Here is a 20,431-nt window from a genome sequence, read left to right on the forward strand (position 1 = left end):
GGCGTTAGTCCTCAGTTTCAATACTTTTGGTCATTTGATGACAAAGGGGGAGAAATCTGAGTTAGTCTTCAAGCGGGTCTATATTAAGGGCATTTTTTAAGTTACAACTCTCGTTCTTCTGAAACTTTTATTTGGATCGAGTTGTAATCTTAAACCCGATGGTGCGCTGATACCTTTGTTGCATTATGCTTTTGATGCTTTCGGCATGCTTATTCCTCGTTAATGACATTGCACGCATGCTGAATCTCATCAGACACCATATTTCATCACGCATTTCAAATTCTTCATATTATATATCAAATGCGTGTATGAATTACAAGATATATGGGGAGATCTCCATGATTCAACTCTTAAAATGTGCATTGCCTCAAACGCAAATTTTTCACTATGCACATCTTCAGGGGGAGTTCTTCTATATCTTGCTATCAAATTCCTCAATATCAGTATTTACACTTCTTACATTTATCCCCGCTGAAAACTTAACCTATATTGTCATCAATCACCAAAAAGGGGGAGATTGTAAGTGCATCTAGTTCCCCTTAGTGATTTTGGTGTATTGAAGACTTATAGGTTAAGGGACTAATGCGTTTGTGAGTGTACACAGGTCTATAAGTCTATGAGGAGTTTGATATTTACAGAGAAAGTCGACCCCTAAAAATGATGTTCTTCGACTGAAGACTTTGATATTCTGAAGACTTTCTGAAGACTTTGAAAGTGAAGAAATTGGTGTGACCTTGAAGACTTGGTATTCATTTGAGGAACATGAAGCGTGAAGACATTGTTTTCGTAGTTTCATTTTCTCTTTCTTAAGTCATAGGAAACACCGTACTGTTAAAGGGGGTCGAGGAAATACTAAGGAAAAATTTCCATGTGATGCTCAACTCAAAATCCTAGACCTACCAATCCCTTCGAGTGAAGCCTTTGGAAATCTCATACAGTTCAGTCACTTTCTTCAGTGACAGAGACGAAGTTCTTCTGGTCGCTGATGAATTTGTTCTGACTGAGGAGTTAGGAATTCGCCAGTGCGAATTGCCTACACATTGAGGAACACGATAGCCCTGAGGAATTTGAGAGTCAAATTTCCGACCGTTGCTGTGCTGCGCGCCAGCTGTCCTAAAATATCCTATCCACCTAACGGTCATATCATTGAAGGGCATTTATGTCTTATCATGTCGGGCTGCTCCCTAGGCTATAAATAGCCGCCCCCTACAACCCCTAGTTGGTTGGCTGCTCCGAGAGAACTTGACACTTGTCATTTGAGAGCAACCCATCCTCCGAGGACTTTGAGCGAAAATCATCGAGTGAGGAAAACCCAAAACTAAACCCCTACAAACCCAAAGTGATTGAGCATCACTGAAGAAATTGATCCTGCGTGGATCCGACGCTTGTTACCTTTGAAGACTGTGCTTCTTCCAGACGGTTAGGCGTCATGATCTAGAGCATCCAAGAGGAATTGTGGATCGCCGAGTGACCAAGTCTGTGAAGGTTTGGAAGTCGCCTGAAGACTTACCACGAGTGATTGGACGAGGTCTGTGTGACCTTAGTTCAAGGAGAATACGGTGAGGACTGGGTGTCCTGAGCTGCGTGCTCAGCGACTGGGTGTCCGGGACTGTGTGTCCTCGAGTTTAAATACTCAGCCGCTCCAACCAGACGTACAACTGAGATAGCAGTTGGAACTGGTCTACCAAATCATTGTCTTCACCAACTAACTGGTTCTATTTCCTCAACCCATTCATTTCCTCATTACTGTGTTGAGTGTTTGTTCATATCTGTGCTTGAAGACTTTGACTGAAGACTTTCTCAATTTCCTCAGTTCAATTTCTTCAGTCTGTTTGTCTTCATCTTGTGTTATCCTGTGATTACGCTTTCTGTACTCTGTGCTAGTCTTCATTTCATCATGATAACCATGCTTGTATTCTGTTATGCTTACTTCTGAGTACCTATTCCGCTGCAAGTAGTTCTTCGCTAAGGAATTTCCTCACCGGCAAATTCCTCAGTGAAGAATTCATAAAAATCGCCTATTCACCCCCCCTCTAGTCGATATAACGCACTTTCAGTGGACAGTAGTAACATAGGAGTTCGAAATCGGGGGTGGAGGTGGCTATTTAAGCTGCTCCTCGCGCTCTGCCGTTTCCGAGGTGGGACTAAACGATGTTGCTTCCCCGCGCGTGTGAGTGGCTAGAATGTGGGTCGGGTGAAGTGTGTTGGGCCGAACTGGGCTGGCTGCTGACTGTGTTGAGTATGGCCTGTTAGTCCTGCCGAGATTGTGTGTGGTGCAGTGGTTGTGTTAAGTGCACCCTATAGTGTACCCTCGCATTTGTGTGCATGGCGCATGCACGATACGTTTTGGTTATTTGGAATGTGGATTTTTTCTTTTTTTTCCTACTCTGATTTTGGTTGTAGCATATTATTGTATTTGCGTATAACTTTGTTTCTATTGATGAAATCTTTATATTTGCAGATAATTCTACTCCCGTTGTTGAAGAGGCTATTGTTGCGTCTGGTGCTTCATATTTTTCTGATTGGTTGCGTGCTTCTTCGGTGGTTACTCATCCACGTGTTGTTCTGCTTCGATGTGCCGGTTCTTCTTTTCGATCCGTTCCGTTAGGTTGGTTGTTATGGACGTGTGCTTATGTGACAACATAAATTATTTTACCGACCTTCGTATTTTTTCCTTTTGCCTTTATTTCTAAAGTTTTGCCCACGCCGGCTGTCGATGTTGCTGATAGTGATCGTGCTCGACGCAAAAGGAAAATGAAATTCATTGGCATCATCGAAATAAAACTAAATTAATTTGTATCTCATTGGCTGCTCTCCATATTTGAGGCTCTCCTTTTTGCATCTGCAACAAAGAAGAGAAGAGGTGGAGCTAGCATACCTGCAGATGGGCTGGTGACGGTGAGGTCGCCCGCAAGTACACCCAACTCTGGCTGAGGATGTCGGCTCCTGCTTCCTATGGTTATGAAATATGTTGCTTTGTGGCTATTGATTAAACAATGGATAGTCAATTTAGCTAAGTTTTCTTCCGGGAAAATTCATTGGATTTTGAATAGCTGATATATATCTCAGTTGTCATGTAATGTATACTTCGTACTTTTGGTATACTTACTTTTCCATTTTTGTGGAGGTGTGACGTAGACAAGTATTCAGCCATGCATCATGAATATAATTAATGAAGTTTCTATCCCTTTCGGTCGTAGAATCATCCATCTGGCTCATATGTATAGAGTTGTCGTCTTACCGAGTTAGCTTTCCTATATAATACCTGCTCTTTGCTAAATATTCTGTTGCAAGTATAAAGGAAAATTGATGTTGCGCCAGGAGAGGTTCCTACAAAATCAGATTGTTTTAAGGGATGGTCTGCTACACCTTTGGGAGCTAATGGATGGTTCTTATTTCATTTTTTTTCCAGTAACCAATAGTGTTTAATAATGCATTGAATTAATATAGTTAACTAAGTTGAATAGCGGAAACTTTTCGGTCAATATATGTTAGAGAAAACTATAATGTGTTATTGTTCTTCGATTGCAAAATTCCAACATATACACGTGACGTATCGACGGGGCGCGGCGTGCCGCCGCGCGGGTATGGCTAGTTTTATACAACTGCAGCCACATTTGCTGCTTCCACGAAAACATAATGCTGCAGCTGAAATTACACAGAATCCATTAAACCTTTGGAGTTTTCTCCTTGCAAATGGCATTACATCCCACGACGAATCAGAGCATGACGCTCACAGGAAAACAGATTCAATCGTTTGCTCTTTAATTAGCCTATATGGTACAATATAACCTCGGGTAAAGCTTGCTTTATCCTACCAACACCTACAAAACTGCCTGGCAAGGCATGTTGTAATCACTCTCATACACTTTAGTCTTACAGTAGTAACCTAGGGCGGCAAAAAGAGGTAACAACCGGTTTGCAACCTTAGTTCTCATCTTCCCCATCAATGCTGGATAGCATGCTCTTCAATACCTCATAGGTCATGAAGGCGATTCCAACGCTAGGAACAACCTTCATGTACTCCGCACTAGTAGAAAAGGGGGCAATGGTCCAGGCCGGATCAGCCCATTAGTCCCGGTTCAATCCAGAACCGGGACCAATGGGGGCATTGGACCCAGTTCGTGAGCCCCGGGGGCCGGCCGGACCACGTGGGCCATTGATCCCGGTTCGTCTGGACCTTTTGCTCCCGGTTGGTGGGACGAACTGGGACCAATGTGCCTTGCTCCTGGCCCACCACCATTGGTCCCGATTGATCGCCTGAACCGGGAGGCTGACCTTTAGTCTTGGTTCAAGCCACGAACCGGGACCAATTAGTTGCCTATATATACCCCGCGAGCAGAGCAATCTCACTGCTCTGTTTTTCATGGCATGCGAGGAGGGAGCTTTGTGGTGCTCTAGCTCACCTCCTATGCACACGAGGTGTTCGATGGAATGCCCGAGCCACACTACTTAAGCTTTCTCCTCTCCAAGCTCCACCTCCAAGCTCCATTTTCCTCAATATTTGTCTAGGTTTAGCAGTCCGTCACGTCCCGTCCCCGTCTTCACCGCCGTCGATTGCCCGCGCCGATCTCGTCGCCGGCACCACCATGGTGAGCCTCTTACTTGTATGTTTATATAGATACTTGTATAATTTTCTTACTTTTATTATTGCATCTTATATGGTGCGATGGTTTTGGTATCCGCCCCCGTCGGCCCTCGTCCTGTCTATGATTCGGATGTGGTATATATTATCTTTTCATAACTATTGGTTCATTTATTGTTTATGAAAATTATGCCGACCAACGTGACATAGATTTTATTTATCTAGGAGGTTGTTGAACCGGAAATTCCAACCGACCCTATTGTCGAGAGGTTAAATTTAGTTGAAGAAGAAAACAATTTGTTGAAGGAAAAAATTAGAAAAATTGAGGAGGACAAGATGATATTGGAGTTGCATGTTGCGGATGTCGTCGATGATCACAAGATCAAGATGGATGCAATGCGCTTGAAGATTAGAAAGATTAGAAAATATGTCATTCATACCGAGGCTTGGTATCATTATGCCGTTGGATCAGTTGTTACATTGGTTGCGATTATGATCACATTTGTTTTCGCATTGAAATGTTTTACATAGTTTCAATGTATGGTTTAATTAATTTAGATGCTCTGCAGAGCTTTATGTTGTTAGATGAGAACTATGTATGTACTTTGGTTTTAATGTAATGATGAACTTCTATTAATTTGGTCACTTAATTATATAGAATGCACGCAGATGAACTGGCAATGGATGTACGGTTCAAGACACACCTCCGAGTACATTAAGGGCGTGCATGATTTTCTCGAAGTGGCTGAGGCAAACAAGCAGAATGGTTTTATGTGTTGTCCATGCCCTATATGTGGGAATACGAAGTCTTACTCTGACCGGAAAATCCTCCACACCCACCTGCTTTACAAGGGTTTCATGCCACACTATAATGTTTGGACGAGGCACGGAGAAATAGGGGTTATGATGGAAGACGGCGAAGAAGAAGAGTACGATGACAACTATGTGCCCCCTGAATACGGTGATGCTCCTGAAGATCAAGAGGAACCAGACGATGTGCACGATGATGCTGCAACGGGCGAAGCTGCTGAAGATCAAGTGGAACCAGACGATGTGCCCGATGATGATGATCTCCGCCGGGTCATTGTCGATGCAAGGACGCAATGCGAAAGTCAAAAGGAGAAGCTGAAGTTCGATCGCATGCTAGAGGACCACAAAAAAGGGTTGTACCCCAATTGCGAAGATGGCAACACAAAGCTCGGTACCGTACTGGAATTGCTGCAGTGGAAGGCAGAGAATGTTGTGCCTGACAAAGGATTTGAGAAGCTACTGAAAATATTGAAGAAGAAGCTTCCAAAGGATAACGAATTGCCCGACAGTACATACGCAGCAAAGAAGGTCGTATGCCCTCTAGGATTGGAGGTGCAAAGATACATGCATGCCCTAATGACTGCATCCTCTACCGCGGTGCGTACAAGGATCTGAACGCATGCCCAGTATGCGGTGCATTACGGTATAAGATCAGACAAGATGACCCTGGTGATGTTGACGGCGAGCCCCCTAGGAAGAGGGTTCCTGCGAAGGTGATGTGGTATGCTCCTATAATACCATGGTTGAAACGTCTGTTCAGAAACGAAGAGCATGCCAAGTTGATGCGTTGGCACAGTGAGGACCGTAAGAAAGACGGGAAGGTGAGAGCACCCGCTGACGGGTCGCAATGGAGAAAAATCGAGAGAAAGTACTGGGATGAGTTTGCAAGTGAGCCAAGGAACGTATGGTTTGCTTTAAGCGCGGATGGCATTAATCCTTTCGGGGAGTAGAGCAGCAATCACAGCACCTGGCCCGTGACTCTATATATGTATAACCTTCCTCCTTGGATGTGCATGAAGCGGAAGTTCATTATGATGCCAGTTCTCATCCAAGGCCCTAAGCAACCCGGCAACGACATTGATGTGTACCTAAGGCCATTAGTTGAAGAACTTTTACAGCTGTGGAATGGAAACGGTGTACATACGTGGGATGAGCACAAACAGGAGGAATTTAACCTAAAGGCGTTGCTGTTCGTGACCATCAACGATTGGCCCGCTCTCAGTAACCTTTCAGGACAGACAAACAAGGGATACCACGCATGCACGCACTGTTTACTTGACACCGATAGTATATACCTGGCAAGCTGCAGGAAGAATGTGTACCTGGGCCATCGTCGATTTCTTCCGACCAACCATCAATGTTGAAAGAAAGGCAAGCATTTCAAAGGCGAGGCAGATCACCGGAAGAAGCCCTCCATGCATACCGGTGATCACGTACTTGCTATGGTCAATGATTTACACGTAATCTTTGGAAAGGGTCTCGGTGGACTAGCTGTTCCGAGTGACGCTGGGGGACACGCACCCATGTGGAAGAAGAAATCTATATTTTGGGACCTACCCTACTGGAAAGACCTAGAGGTCCGCTCTTCGATCGACGTGATGCACGTGACGAAGAACCTTTGCGTGAACCTGCTAGGCTTCTTGGGCGTGTATGGGAAGACAAAAGATACAGCTGAGGCACGGGAGGACCTGCAACGTTTGCACGAAAAAGATGGCATGCCTCCAAAGCAGTATGAAGGTCCTGCTAGCTATGCTCTTACCAAAGAAGAGAAGGAAATCTTCTTTGAATGCCTGCTTAGTATGAAGGTCCCGACTGGCTTCTCGTCGAATATAAAAGGAATAATAAATATGGCAGAGAAAAAGTTTCAGAACCTAAAGTCTCATGACTGCCACGTGATTATGACGCAACTGCTTCTGGTTGCATTGAGGGGGCTTCTACCGGAATACGTCCGATTAGCCATTGTGAAGCTATGTGCACTCCTCAATGCAATCTCTCAGAAGATGATCGATCCAGAAATCATACCAAGGCTAAGGAGTGATGTGGTGCAATGTCTTGTCAGTTTCGAGCTGGTGTTCCCACCATCCCTCTTCAATATCATGACGCACGTCCTAGTTCATCTAGTTGACGTGATTGTCATTCTGGGCCCCGTATTTCTACACAATATGTACCCCTTTGAGAGGTTCATGGGAGTCCTAAAGAAATATGTCCGTAACCGCGCTAGGCCAGAAGGAAGCATCTCCATGGGCCATCAAACAGAGGGTGTCATCGGGTTTTGTGTTGACTTCATTCCTGGCCTTAAGAAGATAGGTCTCCCTAAATCGCGGTATGAGGGGAGACTGACTGGAAAAGGCACGCTTGGAAGGGACTCAATAATATGCAGGGACGGATATTCTTGGTCTCAAGCACACTACACAGTTCTACAGAACTCTACCTTGGTGACCCCGTATGTCGATGAACACAAGAACAATCTGCGCTCCAAACACCCGGAGAAGTGCGACGACTGGATTACATGTGAACACATCAGGACTTTCAGCAGTTGGTTGGAATCACGTATCATAGGTGACAACACTGTTTGTGATGAGCTGTACTTGTTATCCAGGGGACCATCTTTGACTGTATTGATTTGGAAAGGATATGAGATAAATGGGAATACATTTTACACGATTGACCAAGACCAAAAGAGCACCAACCAAAACAGCGGTGTCCGCTTTGATGCAACAACCGAGAGGGGAAAGGACACATATTATGGTTACATAGTGGACATATGGGAACTTGACTACGGACATGATTTTAAGGTCCCTTTGTTTAAGTGCAAATGGGTCAATCTGTCAGGAGGCGGGATACAGTTAGACCCACAGTACGGAGTGACAACAGTGGATCTGAAAAATCTTGGGTACACTGACAAACCATTCGTCCTAGCCAATGATGTGGCACAGGTTATCTATGTGAAGGACATGTCTACCAGACCGAGAAAGAGAAAAGATAAGGAAGTGAATACATCATACGATGAGCCAAAGCGCCACATAGTTCTTTCAGGAAAAAGGGACATCGTGGGAGTGGAGGACAAGACAGACATGTCTGAAGATTATGAAAAGTTTCATGAAATTCCTCCCTTTAAAGTCAAGGCTGACCCCAGCATCCTGATAAACGATGAAGATTATCCATGGTTACGGCGCAATAAGCAAATGACACAAGCGAAGAAAAAGTGAAGACTTTCTCCCGCAACTATTATGATGATAGCGTGCCAACTTTGTAACTGACGAGTATGATACCATTGTCCGTTTTGTACATGCACATGCTATGTGTGGGTCAATTTATGATACCATGCCAACTTTCAACTTTTTCAGAGTTCATTTGAAATGCTTTAATGTCTTATGGTTCGGCCCTCGTAATAATTAAAAATAGCAACAATAAGTATTTTATTGTAAGTAGAAACAAATAAAATAAATAAAGCAAGAAATAAAACAAAAAAACAAAAAAAATCGTTTTCAAATTTGAAAAGTAATGGCACTACAAAAAGTTTATAATTTTCCTAAAATTAAAAGCAAAAAGAATTAAAAAATAAAGCAAAAAAAAAGAAAATAAATAATGCAGAAAACAAAACAAAAAAACAGGAAAAAAATAAAAATAGCAACAATAAGTAAAGAAAAAAATGCCTCCTACTGGGCCCCCACGGCCTGAATACGACATGAAACCCTACTATGGGCCAGGATTCAGGCCCGCGGAAGTCCCAGTAGGCCCACCAGGCAAAGTTAAGCAAGTAGGCCCGAAAGCCTGCGGTCGAGAGGAGTTCGAGAGGGGTGCGGCAGTGGGGCATATAAACCACTGCGCGCCCCTCTCAACTAGCGAGGTGGGACTAAATTTGGCCCCGACGCGGGCAGCACAGGGACTTTTGGTCCCGGTTGGTGGCACCAACCGGGACTAAAGGGGGGGCATTGGTCCCGGTTGGTGCCACCAACCGGTACCAAAGGTCGCCGCTTCTCGCCCTTTGGGCTGCCGAAAAGGAGGCCTTTGGTCCCGGTTGGTGGCACCAACCGGGACTAAAGGGGGCATTGGTCCCGGTTGGTGCCACGAACCGGGACCAATGCTCTTGCTATATATACAGGACTTAGCAGTTTTCGCCAAAACCCATCTCTTTCTTCTCGCCCCGACGCCTCTGCTCCTCGTCGCCGTCGCCGCCGAGCCCTGCCCCGACGCCGTCAGGCTGGTCCAGCTCGCCGTCGCCGCCGCCGAGCCACTGCCCCGACACCGTCGCCGCGCCCACCTCCCCTGCCGGCCCCGACACCATCGTCGTCGCCGCGCACGCCATCGGCCGTTCCCCGACCCCGTCGCCGTCGCCGCGCGCGCCGCCCCTTCCCCGACCCCATCGCCGTCGCCGCGCGCGCCGCCCCTTCCCCGACCCCGTCGCCGTCGCCGCGCACGCCGCCCCTTCCCCGACCCCGTCGCCGTCGCCCCGACCACACGCTGCCGCCTTCGGTCCGGCCGCCGGCGCCCTTTCCTCTTTTTTTTATATATGCAGAAGTTTATATATGCAAAAATTTATATATGCAAAAATTTATACATATATGCAAGTATATATGTATTTTTTTTCATAAGTGTATTTTTTTGTTCATTGCATTTTTTTCATATATATAATGTATATATGTATGTGGTAGCTATATATATGATGAATGGATGTGGCTATATATGTATGTATGAATATAATTAATGTTCATAGCATTTTTTGTTTATATATGTTTTTTCATATATGTATTAATTTTATATTTAGGTTGTTAGTAGATGTCGATTTTAGGTTAGTGCATTTTAGGTTAGTGTAGAGGAGAAAGTAAAATAAGGAAAAGGAAGAAAAGAGGAAGAAGGAAGAAGGAAGAAGAAGAAGAAAAATAATGAGAGGAAAAAGGAAAATAAGAAGAGGAAGAAAGGAGAAAAAGAGGAGAGGAAGAAGAGGAGAAATAAATAAGAAGAGGAAAAAAGAAGAAAAAGAAGAGGAGAAGAAGAAAGGAATAGAGGAGAAAGAAGAAAAAATAGAAGAAAAAAATTCTGTTTTTTCTTCTTCTCCTCTATTCCTTTCTTCTTTTTTTCTTCTTCTTCTTCCTTCTTCCTTCTTTCTCTTTTCTTCCTTTTCCTTAATTATTTTCCTTTCTCGAGGGAGAAGAAGAAAAAGAAGAGGAGAAGAATAAACAAAGCAATAGAGGAGAAAGAAGAAACTTCAACACGAGCTAGGGGGTGGTACCGATACCCCCTCCTCGATAACATTATTTTCCCATGTATATGTATGTCGCGTCGTTGTCGATATAACCCCCTCTAGATAACTTCGACATGAGGGGCGGTCGATATATATACCCCATCTCGACGGTGATAACTTATACAACTGCAGCACCCCCCTCGGCCCTCTCGCTCGACCAAAACTCTCGAGGACACCCAAACCCTAGAGAGAAAACGATGTTGGTCTCCTACCCCCTCCCGCCGCGCCCCTACCCAGCAAATTAACTCTCTCGAGGCCACCCACATTTATCAAGTTAAAAGAGCGTTGTCGTCGAGGCCACTGTCGTGGTTCTAAGTCTGACAGTAGAGTGGGGGGTGGGTATGGAGAGGCAAGGTCCTAGCTATGGAGAGGTTGTAAACACAAGAGATGTACGAGTTCAGGCCCTTCTCGGAGGAAGTAAAAGCCCTACGTCTCGGAGCCCAGAGGCGGTCGAGTGGATTATGTGTATATGAGTTACAGGGGTGCGAACCCTTCTGCCTGTGGAGGGGGGTGGCTTATATAGAGTGCGCCAGGACGCCTGCCAGCCCACGTAATGAAGGGTTTAAAGTACATTAAGTCTGAGGCGTTACTGCTAACGCCCCAGATAAAGTGTCTTAACTACCATAAAGTCTACTTAATTATAGACCGTTGCAGTACAGAGTGCCTCTTGGCCTTCTGGTGGTCGAGTGAGTCTTCATGGTCGAGTCCTTCAAGTCAGTCGAGTGGGTTCCTCGTAGGTCGACTGGAAGGTGATCTCTTCTAAGGGTGTCCTTGAGCAGGGTACTTAGATCAGGCCTATGACCCTACCCTAGGTACATGACTCCATCATTAGCTCCCGAATGGATTGAGGCTTGAGTGAGGAAGGAGTTGATGTTGTTTCCGATTGGCTTTTGCATACTGGCCATGCGTTCTTTTGGACCAAGAATCTCTTCGTTGATAACGAGCAACTTTTCTTCAATCGACTCGATCCATTCTTTTTCTTTCATCGAGTGATCTTTTGGACTTTGATAATTTCCGAGCGACGGATCGCAAGAAATCCCGCGTCTGACAGACCGATCTGCCATTTGCGGATTCCGCGGGATATGAAATTTGGGGAAGCGCGCGAAGCGGGTCGGACCGCGGCATTCGGATGGGATAGGGCATGGACGCCTCGATTCTCGCGCCGCCTTTTTCGCCACGTATCGCGTCTGAGCGACTGTTTCGGGATGTGATTAGATCGACCGGGCCCACCTGTCATCCACTCGGAAGGGATCTTATAAATGCGCCCGGTGAGGGTTTTTGAACAGTACCTCTGCATTCCCTCTCTGTTCTCCTCGTCTCCGCCCAACGCGTCCGCTCTCGCCTCTGCACAACTTCTCCTCGCGCGTCTCGCCGGCAGCCATGGTGAAAGAGAAGACGGCGGCGCTGGAACGCGCGAAGAAGGTGTCTGCAGCGGAGAAGGCGAAGGGAAGATCCACCAGCCGCGGCGGGTCTTCGTCCAGATCCCGTCTGCCGCACGGCTGGGTCCAGGGAGATTGGATCCGATCGACTATCACGGAGAAAGATCTCCTCGACATGGCCAACGACGGTCTGATCCCCCACGGAGCTGCAAGGCTTCCGGGGAAAGAATGGCAGCTCCAGCCGGAAGAGGGTGAGTGCGTGCTTCTGGCTACCCATGTCGACCGCGGATTTTCTTTACCACCGAGCGTCTTCTTCCGTGGTTTTTTGAACTTTTTTGGAGCACAACTCCACCACTTCACCCCGAATTCTATCGCCTATCTTGCCGCGTTTGTGTCCATGTGTGAGAATTTTCTGGGCTGTCGACCGCACTGGGGCTTGTTCAAGCACATATTCACGTGTCGCTCTCAGACCGTGAAGAAGGCGAGCCCAGGCGACGAAAAGACCCAAGTTGTCCAGATGTGTGGTGGTCTGGGGATCCAGATGAGAAACAAGAGCACCTTCCCAGCCATGTCATTTCCTGAGTCAGTCAGAGGCTGGCAGTCGACCTGGTTCTACTGCCAAAATGAGTCGACGCCGGGGCAGTCGAGTGGACTCCCTCAGTTTACCATGGACCGAGTGAACAAACCTTCTTCACTGAAGGTGATTCCGGAGGAGAAAGCCGATGTGAAGATGCTGATGGAGCATGTAGTTCAGCTGGTTCGAGATGGAGTAATTGGTATGGATCTCTTGGAAGTTTTCCTTAGGCGGCATATGCAACCTCTTCAGTTCCGGAGCCATTGCATGTGGTTGTACTGCGGAACTGAAGATGAGACTCGGATCCACCCGGAAGCAGTCGACGATGCCACTGTGGAAAGGTGGGTGGCCGCGGTCACTGGGAACAAGGATAACCCCCATGGAGCCAGAAGGATTCCTCCACTCGACCATCATAGTGTTCCAGACAAGGTATGTTCGCTCTACCTTCCATTGTATTCTTGTCATATTTAATTTTGTTTTCTCCGCAAATCGGTCGATTGATCTTTGTCTTGATGTCTATCAGGCCCTCACCGAGCTGTACTCGATGCCCAATGGAGCACAGGCTCCGACTGAAGAGGGAGAAGCGAGCGGGGGCGAGAGCCAGGAGGAGTGGGACTCGGATGCCGCTGAGGATGACGATGATGATGACGACGATGAGGAGGACGAAGAAGAGGAGGAGGAGGAGGTTGCTCCACCGCGCTCGGAAAGGCGGTCGAAACTTGCCCATGACCCTGCGACTGAACGTGGCAAGGGGGTTGTGACTGTCGCGCAGTCAACCAAACGCCCTCGGACCACTTCTCCGGCGTCGACTAAAAAGGCGCCGAAGCAATCCAAGGTGGCCCCGTCAAAGCCGACCAAGCTCCTACCAAAGATGAAGGTGTCCACCCCCACCATATCAGGGTAAACCTGCTGCTTAAATCTTCTTGTTTTGTGCAAGCTTTATCTCTGGTTGACATTTGAGTTAGCCGACTGATTCTTTGGAACTGCAGTGCTGCTACTTCTGAGACCTCAGGCAAGGCTGACGACCATGAGATGGAGGACGCAGCAACCTCAAACCCTGGTACTATACTCTTAATTCCGTTTTTAGTCGACTGACTCATGATCTCTAATTCTGATTCTTTTCTGTAGCTCCATCCAATGTCGTTATCACTCTTCCTGATGATGATGACGATGAGGAACCACTGAAGCACAGAAGGAGCAGGAAAGCGTCTGCCGGCAGGGTAGCCCAGGATGTGACGGCGCCCGAGACTCTGGTCGCGGAGGAGGAGAACACCACTCGACACACCGTGTCCTTCGCAGTTCCACTGACGAGTGCTCTCCCTGCTTCGTCGAGTGCCGCACAACCTTCCCTCTTCACAACGCACCACGTCCCAGAGGACCAAGCTAGTGCCGCAAAGGAGGCGATACGCCAGGCGGGGATCATGATGGAGCAGGTGAAGGCCATCCGGGATGCGAGTCAGGCAGCTTACGACGCCAGTTCTGCTCTTCAAAGCAATGTACAGGTCAGTCGGATCGCTTGTTCTGTTAGGATATGCTATCAAAAAGCTTTTCTTTCCGGCATCTATAGCGATCACCCACTGGGTGTGTCGATTGAAACTCCGTGTTAGCAGGGGCACGCTGAGTGCACCCGCTGGGTGTAGTCCCCAAGGCTAAGGTCGACTGTTGGCAGTCGGCCTTAGGCTTTATAAGTTCAGTCTTTCCGTCATTCGACTATGGCGAATGGATTTCCCAAACTGGTGGGGGCACGCTGAGTGCACCCACTGGGTGTAGTCCCCGAGACTGTGGTCGACTGCTTGCAGTTGATTACAGTCTGAAGAATATGTCTTGAGCGTTTTTTTAGGGTCCACTGGTCGACTCTGTCTTTAATAGAACTAGTGGGGGCACGCTGAGTGCACCCACTGGGTGTAGTCCCCGAGACTACGATCGAATGTTTGTATTCGGATGTAGTCTTAGAAACGCATGATTTTCTCTTATCCACTCGGAAGTGAATTATTTTTGATATTTTGTCGATTGGTTCTTCGCAGAAATCTTGTGACCTTGCGGCTCGTTATACCGAGCTGGAGCACAAGCACATTCAGCTCGAACTGGATCTGAAGCTGGTTCAGGAGAATCTAACGAAGGCGAAGGAGGAGACCAAAGGTATGTTCGGTGAGACCTCAACTCCTTTTTCCCTTCATTTGTTTCAAAATCTGACCTTGCTGTAACTTGCAGGCAAGGTGAAGGAGGCCCAGAAGAAAAAAGACCTTGAGCTAGCTGAGAAGACCAAGCTTGCTGACGAGAAGTTAGCTTCAGTCACCAAGCTCGAAGAAGAAAATACTAATCTGAAAGCTGTTCTTGGGATTGCCAACAAGGAAGTCAGTCGACTGAAAACTGACAAAGCTGCCCTGGCCGACAAAGTCAGCCAGTTGACTGGGAAGAAAAATGATGTGGAGGCCTTCCTGAGTGGTCTTGCCAAGAAGTTGTTCCTTATGCTTGAAGGTAACCCTTTACACTCGACAATCATTTTCAGCTGTGATCTTTCCATTCGACCATTGCCTTGACTCGGTGATTGTCCTTGTAGAATTTTGTCAAAACTTTGAAGAAGAGACTAGCCGGCTGGAACCAAACCTTGACCCCGTCAATTCTCCGGTGAACGATGAAGTTGCCATGAATGTTTTCCGACTGGACTCCCGTGTTGCAGTTGTCGTGGACTATCTTGCGAGGCTGAAGGTCGCCACTTCTCGCATCGACTCAACGCTCTGGCCCAGGGAGACACTCCGGAACGACCTCGAGTCGCTGATGGCTCGCCTGAACACGGTCCCTGGTCGAGTGCAGGAGTGGAAAAAGTCCTCGGCTCAGTGCGGTGCAGATGTTGCTCTGTGTCTGGCCCGAGTCCACTGCAAAGATGCGCGAGAAGACAAGCTGGCGGCTCTCTGGGTGGCCAACACCAAGAAACACGACTTCAGATCCTTCATGGAAACCTTCATTGCTGCTGCCACTCGGATCGCAGACGGAATTGATCTTGATGAGTTCGTTGCACCTTCCAGCCCTCCACAGGAGGGGTAAAAAACTTCTTTAAGCTCGACACTTTAAATTTGCCTCGGTATGCTGAGTGAATTTGTAACCGATAAACCTTAACAGGCTTAGCGCCTGAGCACTTCGGTTCCTTTAGGTATCGATCTGAACTTGGATTTGATGTTTGAATATGACTGCGTTTGGCTCGAAATGTCTTTTGCAGGTTCAAAGCAAGACGCTCACTGCAGTCGACTTGTTCCTTAATTCCCTTAGGCGAGCGCTGGGCTGCAGCTAAGCCCCCGAGTGAGGGGTTTGCCCTTCACTCGGCAGGATTTCTGTAACTTAGGCGAGCACTGGGCTGCAGCTAAGCCTCCGAGTGAGAGGTTTGCTCTTCACTCGGTAGGATTTTTATATCTTAGGCGAGCACTGGGCTGCAGCTAAGCCCCCGAGTGAGAGGTTTGCTCTTCACTCGGTAGGATTTTCATATCTTAGGCGAGCACTGGGCTGCAGCTAAGCCCCCGAGTGAGAGGTTTGCTCTCCACTCGGTAGGATTTTTATATCTTAGGCGAGCACTGGGCTGCAGCTAAGCCCCCGAGTGAGAGGTTTGCTCTTCACTCGGTAGGATTTTCATATCTTAGGCGAGCACTGGGCTGCAGCTAAGCCCCCGAGTGAGAGGTTTGCTCTTCACTCGGTAGGATTTTCACGTTGTACTTGTGACGAAGCTCAGAGGAGAGGGTCGCAGTCGACCTGCACCTCATCCTCCTTACGACCGCACGTTGTACTTATGGCGTAGCTCAGAGGAGAGGGTCGCAGTCGACCTGCACCTCGTCCTCCTTGCGAGCGCACATTGTACTTATGGCGTAGCTCAGAGGAGAGGGTCGCAGTCGACCTGCACCTCGTCCTCCTTGCGAGCACACATTGTACTTATGGCGTAGCTCAGAGGAGAGGGTCGCAGTCGACCTGCACCTCGTCCTCCTTGCGAGCGCACATTGTACTTATGGCGTAGCTCAGAGGAGAGGGTCACAATCGACCTGCACCTCGTCCTTCTTGCGAGCGTACGTTGTATTTGTGGCGTAGCTCAGAGGAGAGGGTCACAGTCGACCTGCACCTCGTCCTCCTTGCGAGCGCACATTGTGCTTAGGTGAGTGTTTAAACTGCAGCTAAGCCCCCCGAGTGGGAGTCTGGCTTGCCATTCGGTAGGATTTTTATAACTTAGGCGAGCGCTGGGCTGCAGCTAAGCCTCCGAGTGGAAGTCTGGCTTACCACTTGGTAGGATTTTTATAACTTAGGCGAGTGCTGGGCTGTAGCTAAGCCCCCGAGTGGAAGTCTGGCTTACCACTCGGTAGGATTTTTATAACTTAGGCGAGCGCTGGGCTGCAGCTAAGCCCCCGAGTGGAAGTCTGGTTACCACTCGGTAGGATTTTTATAACTTAGGCGAGCGCTGGGCTGCAGCTAAGCCCCCGAGTGGAAGTCTGGCTTGCCACTCGGTAGGATTTTTATAACTTAGGCGAGTACTTGGACTGCAGCTAAGCCTACGAGTGGAAGTCTGGCTTACCACTCGGTAGGATTTTGTTTAAACTTAGGCGAAACGGATTCGCAGCTAAGCCTCCGAGTGGGAGTCTGGCTCACCACTCGGTAAGGATTTTTTTACAAACTTAGGCGAAACGGATTCGCGGCTAAGTCACCCACTGAGGGGAAAATTTTATTGGGTAAATAAAAAAGTGACAAAAATTATGGAGAAATTATGGCACTATTATTTTGTAATCCATGAACTACAGAAGTACTTTATTACAACTCATCCGAGTGATAAACTGAAGTGTAAAATGGGCGAAGTAGTTCCGCGTTCCAAGCTCGGGGCTCGTCGATATTATGTTCGACGTTGTAAAGACGGTACGCCCCATTGTGGAGAACTTTGGTGACGATGAAGGGTCCTTCCCAAGAAGGAGCAAGCTTGTGTTGTTTCTGCTGATCCACTCGGAGAACTAAATCCCCTTCCTGGAAGGCTCGACCCCTCACATTTCTGGCGTGGAAACGACGCAAGTCTTGTTGGTAGATGGTCGATCGGATCAGAGCCATCTCCCTTTCTTCCTCTAAAAGGTCGACTGCGTCCTGCCGCGCTTGTTCAGCTTCTGCTTCGTTGTAGAGTTCAACTCGAGGAGCATTGTGGAGAAGATCACTCGGCAAGACTGCTTCAGCTCCGTAGACCAAGAAGAATGGAGTTCTTCCGGTCGACCGATTAGGTGTGGTCCGTAGTCCCCAAAGCACCGAAGGAAGTTCGTCGACCCACGCTCCAGCCGCATGCTTGAGATCACGCATCAGTCGGGGTTTCAATCCTTTGAGGATCAGGCCATTGGCTCGCTCTGCTTGTCCATTCGACTGCGGATGGGCGACTGAAGCATAGTCGACTCGTGTGCCTTGAGAGTTGCAGAAATCCCTGAATTCCTTCGAGTCAAAGTTCGACCCATTATCCGTAATGATGCTGTGCGGGACTCCATATCTGAATATCAGTTCCCTGATGAAGCTAACAGCAGTACCGGCGTCAAGGTTCTTGATTGGTTTAGCTTCAATCCACTTGGTGAACTTGTCGACTGCCACCAGTACATGCGTGAAGCCACTTCGACCTGTTCTCAAGGGACCGACCATGTCCAACCCCCATACTGCGAAAGGCCAGACGAGTGGAATGGTCTTCAGAGCTGACGCAGGCTTGTGTGACATATTGGAGTAGAACTGACATCCTTCGCACTTGTCCACTATTTCCTTTGCCATCTCATTCGCCTTTGGCCAGTAAAATCCGGCTCGGTATGCTTTGGCCACGATGGTCCGAGAGGACGCATGATGACCACAGGTCCCCGAGTGGATATCATTGAGAATGATTCGACCTTCGTCTGGCGTTATGCACTTTTGACCAACTCCAGTAGCGCTCTCTCTATACAACTGTCCTTTGATAACGGTAAAGGCCTTGGATCGACGGACGATCTGTCGAGCCTCTTCCTCATCCTCTGGGAGCTCTTTTCTCAGGATGTATGCGATATATGGAATTGTCCAGTCAGGTGTGACTACCAGGATCTCCATAACCAAGTCGACCACTGCTGGGACTTCTACCTCAGTCGGATCCGTGTCACTCTTGGGCTGCGGGGTTTCTTCAGTGAAAGGGTCTTCCTTAACTGACGGAGTATGAATGTGCTCCAAGAACACACCACTCGGAATGGCTTCTCTCTTGGAACCTATCTTTGCCAGATCATCGGTTGCTTGATTTTTCAGTCGGGGTATATGATGAAGCTCTAACCCCTCAAACTTCTTTTCCAGCTTCCTCACTGCATTGCAGTATCCAGTCATGGCTGGGCTTCTCACGTCCCACTCCTTCATCACTTGGTTGACCACTAAATCTGAATCGCCATAGACCATCAGGCGACGGACGCCGAGTGAAATGGCCATGCGTAATCCATATAAGAGGGCCTCATACTCTGCCTCATTGTTGGAGGAATCAAAGTGAATCTGGAGCACATATCTAAGCTTATCTCCTCTAGGGGAAACCAAGACCACCCCAGCACCGGAACCATTCAGCATTTTAGAGCCATCAAAGAACATGGTCCAATGCTCCGAGTGAATTTCAGTCGGCTGCTGTTGTTCAATCCACTCGGCGAGGAAATCTACTATTGCCTGGGACTTAATGGCTTTCTTTGCCTCAAACTTGATATCAAGGGGAAGAAGTTCAATCGTCCATTTTGCCACTCGACCAGTTGCATCTCTGTTGTGCAAAATCTCTGAAAGTGGAGCGTCGCTGACGACTGTGATAGAATGATCAGAGAAATAATGAGCAACCTTCTTCGTGGTCATGTATATTCCATACACAAGCTTCTGATAATGGGGGTATCTCTGCTTGGATGGAGTCAAGACTTCAGACAAATAATACACTGGGCGCTGAACTTTGAAGGCTTTTCCTTCTTCTTCCCGCTCGACCGTAAGCACTGTACTGACGACTTGTCCTGTGGCTGCGATATAAAGCAACAGAGGCTCTTTGCTGATTGGAGCAGCAAGCACCGGCTGGGTGGAGAGCAGAGCTTTTAGCTCGGCAAACGCTGCATCATCTTCTGGAGTCCACTCGAACTTGTCTGCCTTCTTCATCAGTCGGTAAAGAGGCAATGCCTTTTCACCGAGCCGTGAGATGAATCGACTTAATGCGGCCAAGCATCCAGTAAGCTTCTGGACATCGTGCACTCGCACAGGGCGTGTCATTCGGAGAATAGTGCCGATCTTTTCTGGATTAGCATCGATCCCTCGCTCGGAAACGAGAAAACCAAGTAACTTGCCACCAGGAACTCCGAATGTGCACTTTGATGGATTGAGCTTGATATCATACCTTCTGAGGTTGGCAAATGTTTCGGCGAGGTCAGTGAGCAGGTCGGAACCTTTTCGTGACTTGACGACGATATCATCCATATACGCTTCCACATTCCGACTGATTTGAGTGAGCAGACACTTCTGAATCATTCGCATAAATGTGGCTCCGGCATTCTTGAGACCGAATGGCATGGTGATATAGCAGAAGCACCCGAATGGAGTGACGAAAGTTGTTTTTATCTCATCGGGTCCATACAGACGGATCTGATGGTACCCGGAATAGCCGTCTAGAAAAGACAATCTCTCGCACCCCGCGGTCGAGTCGACAATTTGATCAATGCGAGGGAGGGGAAAATGATCTTTCGGGCAAGCCCGGTTGATGTGCTTGAAATCAATGCACATTCGTAGCAATTTGTCCTTCTTAGGAACCATGACGACATTCGCGAGCCACTCGGAGTGGTATATCTCTCGGATAAATCCTGCCGCCAACAGTCGAGCCACTT

The sequence above is a fragment of the Triticum aestivum genome, chromosome 3B (assembly GCF_018294505.1).
Source record: "Triticum aestivum cultivar Chinese Spring chromosome 3B, IWGSC CS RefSeq v2.1, whole genome shotgun sequence".
Classification (NCBI taxonomy): Eukaryota; Viridiplantae; Streptophyta; class Magnoliopsida; order Poales; family Poaceae; genus Triticum; species Triticum aestivum.